The 12,194-nt window shown below is 36.7% G+C and overlaps 1 long non-coding RNA gene across 1 annotated transcript; it reads right to left on the minus strand.

Annotated features, from left to right (window-relative positions):
• Positions 1–164: 164 nt before the first annotated feature.
• LOC134796060 (uncharacterized) lies at positions 165–9,145 on the minus strand. The gene is made up of 3 exons (XR_010144893.1): positions 9,060–9,145; positions 1,013–1,165; positions 165–224 (listed from the first exon to the last, which is right to left on the minus strand). It is a non-coding gene; the product is annotated as an uncharacterized LOC134796060 (long non-coding RNA).
• Between the last annotated feature and the right edge of the window lie 3,049 nt (positions 9,146–12,194).

A 12,194-nucleotide genomic window follows, 5' to 3' on the forward strand; every position in this document is an offset into this window, starting at 1 on the left:
ACGTGGGTTAATAGTGTCTGTGCGGAAAGAGAAGAGGCGTGAAATGTATGGGATCCAATAGGTACATTCTACGACTCTTTTATTTCCACTTAGACTCTATATTTTGTGACACATATGTACTGTAGATATTATTCAACGAAAATTCATAATTAATATAAACCAACCTTTGAACCTTTTTCGAGGCGGAGACTTGTGGCTATAGTTTCGTCGTCTGCTTTGTTCATCTGGATAACAAAAGGTATATATATATATATATATATATATATATATATATATATATATATATATATATATATATATATATATATATATATATATATATATTGCACGAAAAGGGAAAATATTGAGCACAATGATGGTCAGTCGGCTCGTAGTGATTATATTCTCTTTGATTCGGCTCATTCCCAATGGAGAATGGCACAATTCGACAACTAATGTCCCAGATTAGTTTTCTTTTAAATTAAGTCGTAAATAACTATTGAATGACATGACGGAAAGTGGGACTGGAAAGCGCTTAAAATTAAGCTCGGTCTAGTAGATATGGGTGGACCAGACCCAATGAGGTGGACCAGATCGTCATCTGGTCAAAATAGCCCGTAAATAATCATAAAGATAGCATAAGATCGCGGAAAATGGAATTCTGTGGAAGGGGCCTGCACTCAGCATTTGGCGCCGGCGGTAACCATTGACATAGATATCTAGAGACTGGCTTTACGGACAATAATAATGAGGCATGACAGGGGCCAGTAAAGCGGTGTGACAACGGTACAACGCGATTGGTTGATGACTTCGCATCACGCGCGCGAATGGTTGATGAGTTCGCATCACGCGCGCTATTGGTCGCAACTAGTTGCGTTAGACTGCACGATTGGCTGGAATTCGTGAGTCACACCGCTAAACTAGTACCATTCTTAGTGCCCGTAAGGCCAGTCCATAGATATATACGTTAATGGCGGTAACGGACTGAAGAAGAGGAGAGAGAGAGAGATAACTAATTGTAAGAATATACCACGTTGTTGGTTCCGTTTATGATGGCCATAGGGTTCGGGACTCGGGGACCGGTTGTGGCCTCTCGCCGGCGGGCTCACGCCCCGAATTCTGCCCAGGTGCGGTCTGTGCCACGGCCGCCTGTTGCCTCTGCCTCCGCGTCCTCGCCACGAAGGGCCTGAAGTATAGAATTAATATTTTTTGACTTGTGAGTTGTGATTGTGACATGCAAATCATAGACCTATTCAGCTTAAAACCATAGGTACGATTGAAAAAAGTGTATAATATGTACATATATATATACGTATTACAAAAGTAAGTTAACCCTTTAACAGTGTCAGAAATTAAATTACGCAACATTAAACCCTATGACTTTGAAATAAATTTCACAATTTATTGTGTGAAATATATTCCCTCTGCCTTATAAAGGCTTAATTATAATTAGTACATGAATAAAGTAAATATAGTCATCTCTTAATAAAATAAGGTTAATAAGTTTATACTAAGTGGAATAAAAACCCAATTATTGTTATCCGAAATAAATATATTAAATATAAAAAAATGTAGTCATTAAATTAAAATCCATATCTTAAGATGAATTATTTTAATTATATAGGTACCTAGTTATAATTGCCCTGCCTTGCCTTGCCTGTTCGTCATACCACCTTTTCCAAAAAGTGTGTTGAAATATATATATAATAACTTACTATTAACCTTAACGCCATCGACAGGAAGTTGCAATAGAGTTTATAAATAATAATGAATTAATTATTCGTTCCAGACACCTACGATAAGAGATAAACGAGTGCCTACACTGTGTTTCACCTACAAGTATGTAAGTATACCTATTCCCAATACTGGTTATGACAGGCCGAAATGCCGATGGAGACACTTACATATAGGTACAGCCAACTGTAAAAATATGGGTTTAGACAACTTACTCAAAAATATGTCCCATAGTTCTTAATTCACTGACATAAGAGTATGGGACATATTTTTGAGATGACTTGTACACCCATATTTTTACAGTAGACTGTACCTACTGGAGGATCTTGATTTAATTTTCATACAATCATTAGTCGCGCGAAATGCACACCGAGTAGACCTTAATATCAAATCTAAATCAGATTTTTAAAGTTCCAATGCCAAATGTTTATATGATGCTGATTCGCCTCTAAGTGAGTCACCCACTTATCACTTATACCTACTACTGTTCCCGACGTTACGTCACGATTTAAAACATAAACAATAGGCAAATGATTGTCCGGCTAAATTAAAGTAGGTATACAAATCTAAAACCATTATTATTTTAGATACCTAAGTATACCTACATGTATATCACCCGGCCGGCATGGCTCTACCCGGGTAGGCATTATCGTAGCGATAAGAGAGGGGCATCCTCTGTTTTATTTAGACCATTTACATCTCTAAGTAATTGTAATACGTTAGTTTGAATTGGTAGTTGCAGTTAGTTGTATTTTATAATTGTTGATGTATTATTATTACTTTTGCTTGTATGTAAATTCAATGTTGACGTGTAAAAGTGCCCTTGTGGTCTATTTGCTGAATAAATGTTGAATTTTGAAGTTTACTTTAGTATAAAATAGTGTTGGGCATTCAAGAATAAAATCATTATTTGAATAAGAATTCGTAGGAATAAAATCATCTCGATTTTATTCCCGTCAAAAATATTCAAATAATTTTGGTCGGGAATAATTCGTATGAGAAAAAATTGAATGAGAATAACTTATTCTTAATCAAATAAATATAATCATGATTTTTATTCGAAATAATATTCCACGCTTAAAAATGTAGTCCGGGTACGGTATAGGTACTAATTACGTATAGTTAGGTAGATGTAAAAGTAGTTAGTCTCTTGCCTAATTTATACCTATTTTATGGAATAAAATCTTACAAATTGACAGTCGCATATCGCATAGTTTCAGTAACCGTATTATTTTTAATTTACTAACCAAATCATTAGGTTCAATTTAGCTGGTCTAAGGGCCTAGCCATGATGCCAATCATTTGCGCTCCGACAACGAAGCGCTTGTCTCTATCACTCAGATCACTCTTACATATTAGTGCGATAGAGAGACAAAGATAGCGTTTCGTTGTCGTAGCCCAAACAATTGGCATGTTGGCTATGCACCCAAGGTGGCTAGCCAAGATGTCAATTTTTATTTTTAATTTAATAACGAAATCTTTGGGTACAATTTAGCTGTTCTGGGGGCCTAGCCATTATGCCAATCGTTTGCGCTCCGACAACGAAGCTCTCTCTCTGTCTCTCTATCGCACTAATATGTAAGAGTGATAGAGACAGAAAGCGCTTCGTTGTTGGAGCGCAAGCGATTGGCATGTTGGCTAGGCCCCCAGAACAGCTAAATTTACATAATGATTTGGTTATTAAAAAAAAAAACGGCATCTTGGCTAGGCACATTGGGAGTATAGCCAACATGCCAAACGTTTGCGCCACGACAACAAAACGCTATTTCTGTCACTATCGCACTAATATGTAGGAGTGATAGAGACAGAAAGTGCTTTGTTGTCGGAGCACAAGCGATTGGCAACTTGGCTAGGGCCCCAGAACAGCTAAATTTACCTAATGATTTGGTTATTAAATTAAAAACAAAAATTGTCATCTTGGCTAGGCACCTTGGGTGCGTAGCCAACATGCCAATCGATTGCGCTACGACAACGAAACGCTATCTCTGTCTCTCTATAGCACTAATATGTAAGAGTGATATAGACAGAAAGCGCTTCGTTGTTGGAGCGCAAGCGATTGGCATGTTGGCTAGGCCCCCAGAACAGGTAAATTTACATAATGATTTGGTTATTAAAATAAAAACAAAAATTGGCATCTTGGCTAGGCACCTTGGGAGTGTAGCCAACATGCCATACGTTTGCACCACGACAACAAAACGCTATTTCTGTCTCTCTATCGCACTAATATGTAAGAGTGATAGAGACAGAAAGCGCTTCGTTGTCGGAGCGCAAGCGATTGGCATGTTGGCTAGGCCCCCAGAACAGCTTAATTTACCTAATGATTTGGTTATTAAAATAAAAACAAAAATTGGCATCTTGGCTAGGCACATTGGGAGTGTAGCCAACATGCCAAACGTTTGTCCCACGACAACAAAACGCTATTTCTGTCACTATCGCACTAATATGTAAGAGTGAGAGTCAGAAAGCGCTAAAAGCAGCTAAATTAAACCTAATGATTTGGTTATTAAATTAAAAACAAAAATTGGCATCTTAGCTAGGCACCCAATCGTTTGCGCTACGACCAAGGACCGGAAAACCCCTCTTTACGCTTAATCCTATCAATTCGGTAACCCAATCGATTCGGTTACCTTATCATTCGGTAACCCTATCATACTGTTACCTGATTGTAATGGTACCCTTATTGAAACGGTAACCCTAACCTTTAACCGAGTTAATCTCAAAACCCCATCGCGATAGGGTTTTTGTTAAGGGTTTTTAACAGGTTTTCATTCAGTTATGGTAACCTTTATTATCGGTTGCTTACTGGTTTGCTACATTAAAGTAGTTTTAGTGATGTGCCGTCAGAACTAAAAAAAAAATACTAAAAAAATTGTTTATTTTGTTTACTTTATTTATATTTTGTTCATTTTATTGACTTTATTTATTAAATTTATTTAATTTAATTTATTTATTAATTTATTTAATTTATTTAATTTATTTAATTTATTTAATTTATTTAATTTATTTAATTTATTTAATTTATTTAATTTATTTAATTTATTTAATTTATTTAATTTATTTAATTTATTTAATTTATTTAATTTATTTAATTTATTTAATTTATTTAATTTATTTAATTTATTTAATTTATTTAATTTATTTAATTTATTTAATTTATTTAATTTATTTAATTTATTTAATTTATTTAATTTATTTAATTTATTTAATTTATTTAATTTATTTAATTTATTTAATTTATTTAATTTATGTACTTTATTTAATTTATTTACGTTATTTAATTTATTTAATTTATTTAACTTATTTAATTTATTTAACTTATTTAATTTATTTAATTTATTTAATTTATTTAATTTATTTAATTTATTTAATTTATTTAATTTATTTAATTTATTTAATTTATTTAATTTATTTAATTTATTTAATTTATTTAATTTATTTAATTTATTTAATTTATTTAATTTATTTAATTTATTTAATTTATTTAATTTATTTAATTTATTTAATTTATTTAATTTATTTAATTTATTTAATTTATTTAATTTATTTAATTTATTTAATTTATTTAATTAATTTAATTTATTTAATTTATTTAATTTATTTAATTTATTTAATTTATTTAATTTATTTAATTTATTTAATTTATTTAATTTATTTAATTTATTTAATTTATTTAATTTATTTAATTTATTTAATTTATTTAATTTATTTAATTTATTTAATTTACTTATTTTAATTATTTTAGTTATAATATAATAATATTTATTTGTAAGTTGACGACGTAAGTTGTGCCATCCGCACGGCCCAGAACTGGAAAAGTCCTGGGCCGGATGGATTGCACAACTTCTGGCTAAAATGGTTCCGATGCTCGCACTCCTACTTAGCAGCACAATTTCAACAAGCCCTCGAACTTGGTTCTCTCCCACCTTCCTTAACAACTGGTGTCACCTTCCTGCTCTATAAGTCCGGTAGTACCACGGAAGCGAAGAACTACAGACCCATCACATGCTTGCCTACACTCTACAAGCTCCTTACATCCATTTTGAGAGCAAAAATCAACGCGCACATTGTCGCAAACAATATTTTGGCCTCTGCTCAAAATGGATGTAGGGTTGGGTCCCGTGGTACTAAAGAGCTCCTCCTCATAGACATGACCATCTGCCAACAAATCCGGCGGACCAAGGGGGCCCTCTCAGCCGCTTGGATTGACTACAAGAAGGCCTATGATTCGGTGCCTCATTCATGGCTGGGGAGGGTCTTAGAGCTGTACAAAGTTGATGCAGCTTTGAGAGCCTTCCTAAGCGCGTGTATGGGGCAGTGGACCACAGTCCTTCGTCAACCAGGAGGCGGGGATGACCGACCTGGCCCACAGGATTTTATAAGGATTGAGCGAGGAATATTTCAGGGCGACAGTCTGAGTCCGCTATGGTTCTGCCTAGCTCTGAATCCCCTCAGCACCTTGCTGAAGGATTTGGGACTAGGTTGCCGGCTTCGGAGAGAGGGTGAAGTTATTTCTCACCTTCTGTACATGGATGACCTCAAATTATTTGCACCAAATACCCAAGGCTTGTTGGAGCTACTGAAAACCACCGAAGTCTTCAGTAGTGCCATCAACATGGAGTTTGGTGTCGATAAATGTGCGGTTATGCATGTACAGCGGGGGAAGGTTGTAAATTCAACAAATTTACAACTTTCTGAGACAATGTCTTTCAGGTCTATCTCTGAATCAGAGACCTATAAATACCTTGGTATGTCACAGTCGTTGGGTATTGAGGACGAGGGTATTAGACGGTCGGTGAAGGAGCGCTTTTTCAGTCGGCTCACAAAAGTCCTTAACAGTCTTTTGTCAGGAGGCAACAAAGTGCGCGCCTTCAACGCCTGGGTAATGCCTCTTCTCACATACTCCTTTGGCATACTAAGGTGGACTCAGACCGAGCTGGACGCCCTGGATCGGAGGGTCCGGTCACTGCTCACCACACATCGCATGCTACACCCACGCTCGTCAGTTATGAGATTGTACATCCCACGGAAGTGTGGAGGCCGAGGCTTCCTAAACGCCAAGGATCTCCACAACCGCGAGGTGTACAATCTCAGGAATTATTTCCTTAACAACGAGTGTGGGATGCATCGTGATGTGGTGGCAGTAGACAGGAACCTCACGCCGCTCTCCTTGGCAAACGAGAACTGGCGCAAACCTGTGGTACTCAGTACTGCGGATCGCAAGGCGGCATGGGAGAGTAAGGCGCTACACGGGCGGTTCTACAAGGCCCTCACGGGACCCGATGTGGACCTGCTCGCGTCGGTGAACTGGTTACGATTCGGGGACCTCTTCGGAGAAACCGAGGGTTTTGCCTGTGCAATTGCGGACGAAGTGATGATGACGAACAACTATCGGAAATATATCCTGAAGGACGGTACGGTCGACATTTGTCGGGCATGCCGCCGTCCCGGAGAGTCACTCAGGCATATCATTTCCGGTTGTTCTCATCTTGCTAACGGTGAGTACTTGCACAGACATAATCTCGTAGCCAGGATTATTCACCAGCAACTTGCTCTTCTATACGGCCTTGTGGACCGCGAAGTACCGTACTACAAGTACTTACCTGCGCCTGTTCTCGAGAATGGTCGTGCCACGCTCTATTGGGATCGATCTATCATCACTGACAGGACTATTGTCGCCAATAAGCCTGACATCGTGCTGATAGACCGATCGCAGCGCCGGGCCGTGCTCGCCGACGTCACCATCCCCCATGATGAGAATCTCGTGAAGGCCGAGATGGACAAGTCCAGCAAGTACCTAGACTTAGCTCACGAGATTACCGCCATGTGGGATGTTGACTCGACGATCATTGTTCCGATAGTTGTGTCAGCGAACGGTCTCATAGCGAAGAGTCTCGACCAACACCTAGAGAGACTCTCGCTGGGTGGTTGGATCAAGGGTCAGATGCAGAAGGCGGTAATATTGGACACGGCGCGTATAGTACGTCGGTTCCTCACTCTGCGGCCCTGACCACCGGCAGCTTGGGCCAAGCCCCGCTGCCGGCGGCACCCTAGGTTAGGTTTTTTATAATGTGTTTATATGTATTTTTTATTGTTTTGTAAGTGTTTTTATATTTTACTTTTATATTCATATTATAACAAACCTAACTTAAGACGAAAAATAAATAAAGAGAATTTATAATAAGAACACACCACACAGGTAGGTATAAAGATAAACAAAGGAAAGGCAAAAAAACTTGTTTGTGTTGGAGCCGTTGGAGGCTTCATAGACCGCCCATGCCAACCTCGGTTATTCAATAATAAGTTGAATTTAAGTGTGCGTAAAGATTACAATCGTTTGAACTGGTCAAAAACCTCATAATGAGGTAACTGAATAGACTGGGTTTTTATTTCGGTTACCGGTAACAGAGGTTAACTCGATCTGATACGGTTACCGAATCAAAGGGTTACCTTATTAAGCGGTTACCGTTATGGTTGGGGTTTTTATAAACACCTCTAAAATAACCCTATGAAAAACCCCGGTTAAGGTAACCGGTTCCTGTCCCTGGCTACGACACGCTATCTGTCTCTCTATCGCACTAATATGTAAGAGTGATAGAGAGAGACTATGCGCAACTCTACGGAGCATCAACGTTTGGCATATTGGCTAAGCACCCTGATCGGATGATAGAACTAGATAGTGTATAGCGGAACTCTTCAATGTGTACTATACCTAAACTAAAGTAACAAATATCAAATCAATCCGACTTTTAAATAGAAGGTTGAAAATCAACTTACAAAATATAACCAATTGTACTACAAACATTAACTTAATTCTAAATAACATTTTAATTGAATAAAACCTTAGTTAGAATAGTCCCACTTCTAGAATAATTATTCTGTTTTTTATTCCGCATTTAAAATAAAAGTCGCATGATTTATTCACCTTAATTTTATTCTAAAATAACTAGTGTAAGAATTATTCTAATTCAAATCGATTTGAATAAGAATAAAATTTCTGTTTTTATTCAAGTTAATTTTTGCCCAACTCTGGTATAAATCATCACTCGGGTCTGTGAGACCAGCTTCTACCCCACACTTGCATCTAGCATCTTTTCTCGAGCGTCAGCGTCTAGTCAACTCTATGGCTGCTGCTCGACGCAACGTTGACGCAACTGCGCAGCAACGCCATTTTATAGCGCTGACTAGAAAGACGCTAGTGTTGGGTGGCTCTAAGATTGGTCTTCCTACCATCGTCCACACTTTAAACTGATCATTTGTAAACGAGTACTGCTGTGACCTGTGACCGTACACCTACTACCTAATGGCGTTAGCCGTGTAAACTAATTTGGTAATGATAATGTGTTTACCTGGGTCGCCATTATCGCCCATGTTGATTTCGCCTGTAGACTATAAAAAAAATATGTTCCTTCGTATCTGAAATGCAGAATGAAATTTGTTCGTTCTGGTATAAAACGTACAAAATTTATTATTTACACCTATTAAGTACATGGGATATTATATTATTTACATGAATTTAAAAGATTAATATTTATATTTTAGGAACCTATTAAACTCACTATAAGTAGGTATATTTGTATTACATGCCATTGTTTTTTTTCTGATATACCTAGTACCTATTTTCCTCATGTCAGAATGGAAAAACTATAATGATTATTTTTTATCAATAATTTAATGGAGAGGTATAACAATCCCCGAAAAGTCCAAGTTTATACAAGTATACAAAATTGTGGAGGAAATGCTAGGGAGTCGATACAAAGCACAGGTATTTAGTTAAGATGTAAAGTACCTAGTAACTTGCCTTCGTAACTCATAAAATAATTTTATTTCGATGAGAGAATCTTGTTTTGTTTCACCACCAAATATTTCTCACACAACACAAACTAATAGTCTTCTGTCAAGGAGGAACATTACATGACTCAATGATTGATACGTTTAAATCATCCAATTCTCCACAGACCGTAACAGTTAACGCTATTTGATTGGTGGAAAGGAAATGAATAAACAACCCCGCTGATTGGTTGAGTTTATTGACGCGCAAATGCTGAAGTAGCGTCATTCCCCGGAATCTACATTGAGTTGTGACCAGTGAAAAAAATAGAATATTATTAATGTTTGTGCGTGAATCTAGTATATAACTGGATCAGGCATGAGGGGCGGGGGGAAATGACCGAACGGGATAGTCTTATGTATCTTTCAGTAGGAGTAGCAGCGAAAGCGCTATTATTGATTGTCATTGTCACAGTCTCACCTTAGATTTAATATATAGAGATCCCGTCTCAGCGAGCTGTCACTGTTGCCACTTTTGTTTAGTGTATGATTAACAATTTAACACCACCTTGCTGTAGCCATGTCGATAAAGTCATATCGATAAACTGTCGACATTTTAATTTTACTTCAAAGGTTTAACGATACCTAAAATGAACAAAAACGCTTTTATTCTTTATTGTGGTTATCAGATCACAATTTTATCGTCACGCCCCAGCAGGGAACGAAGGGAAAGTTCGAATATTTAATTAAAATACATAAATACCTACTAAAATATGTGTTCCGCAATAATTGAATTATTTTATTATATTCTAATATATTTATTATTAATTAGCATTTCAATTATGTTTATGTTTAACGAAGATATTGAAGCTTCAATTAATAGCTATTTCGTTCCGCTGTGTAGCGTTTATCGATATATAACATGTTAATCATGATTAAAATCGACTTTTCACATCCCTAAAAGAGCACACATACACGTTTTTACGCACACATACACAGCCTGGATGCATCAAAAAAGGCAACACTTTGATTTGAAGTACATCTTGTCAACAGTATAGTTGTCCTTTTTTGACAAACGGCATTTTTAAAAGAGCGAGGAGAGAGAAATCATACTAGTTGCTGCGCCGTCAAAGAGAACAGAAAACGTTGGGGCCTTGAGTCTCACACTTTATTTATTCCTTACCGTAAATTTAGTAGGTATGGATTATGTTGGGCAACAAATAAATTCGACCAATCATAGTGTCGCATTGCGTATGTTTTGTCCCTCACAAAGGCACGTGTATAGCACATCTATAGGATCCTACCATCTATGTGCGATAGTAATGGTCTAAGATCCGAGATATATATTATGGTCGACCTTCACCAATACGTCTGACGGATGAAACTATGAAACATTACAGTGAGACGCCTCATTCTGCTCTCGTATGTTTCTTTTCTCTTAATGAATGTATTAATTATACAGGATATTGACTCTTGGAGACCCTATACATCTCTAAGGATAACTTGATAAACTATATAATCTTATAGTTCTGACACCTAGAGACATTTACACCTCTAAATAATATAGATTTTTTTTTTGTGTTTTGTATCTGTATTTTTTATGTAATTCGACATTAAGAGACCATATACATCTCTTAGTAATTGTAATACGTTAGATTGAATTGTTAGTTTTATTTTATAAAATTGTTGATGTTATTATTTTTGCTTGTATGTAAATTCAATGATGACGTGTAAAAGTGCCCTTGTGGCCTATTTGCTGAATAAATGTTGATGTTGATGATGTTGATGTTGATGAAAATATGAAAGAAAATATGTTCCAGAACATAAATAAATAGGGTTTCCTAAAGAAATATGGTCAAGGCTATTTTTAATTTTTGAAAAAAAATTTTTTTGTTCAAATTTCACCGATTTCTCTGACGAACGAAATAAGTTTCAATGGAAAGTATACAACTTGTACAACATGAATCAACTAGGTTGCCTATATTTTTCCGGTCACTATTATGTGGTTGCCGTGTTTAAAGAGGTGATTTTATATCGATAATTTCACTCATCTGTCTGACGCTTGAATTATACATCAAAATTATGGTAATTTTATTGCAAATACAATGGTATAGGGTTGCCTACATTTTTATAAAATTAATTAAAAATAGCCTTGAGCATATTTCTTTAGGCAACCCTATTTATTTATGTCCTGGAACATATTTTCTTTCATATTTTCATCCGTCAGACGTATTGGTGAAGGTCGACCATATATCTCGGATCTCCTACTATAACACTTGCGTTTCGCTCGCTACGGAGCGTAAACGATTGCCATGTTGGCTATGCTCCCTGAAAAGAGGGTAGAGTTAGACCAAGAAAAGTCTGCAGCGATTTTGATAGCCCACGCAGTGCAATTGTTATTTTAAACGTCAAACTTCTATGAAATTATGACGTTAAAAATACCTACCACTTGCACTGCGTAGGCTATCAAAATCGCTGCAGACTTTTCTTGGTATAACTTTATAACCCGGAGCGGCAGACTGCGAGGGTCGGCTTAGGTACAAGGGTAGCTACACGGTGACCAACCAAGCTTCCGATTGTCCCTAGTTCATCCTGATCTTGGTACAACGCAATGAAATTTGATGGCAAACCTAGTAAGGGCCACTGCAATCAAGAGATAGACCACTTTACACCATTCACTAACCCGGGGTTGCCCGGGGTTAACCGGTCAAACC

Source organism: Cydia splendana, chromosome 13, assembly GCF_910591565.1.
Source record: "Cydia splendana chromosome 13, ilCydSple1.2, whole genome shotgun sequence".
Taxonomy (NCBI): Eukaryota; Metazoa; Arthropoda; class Insecta; order Lepidoptera; family Tortricidae; genus Cydia; species Cydia splendana.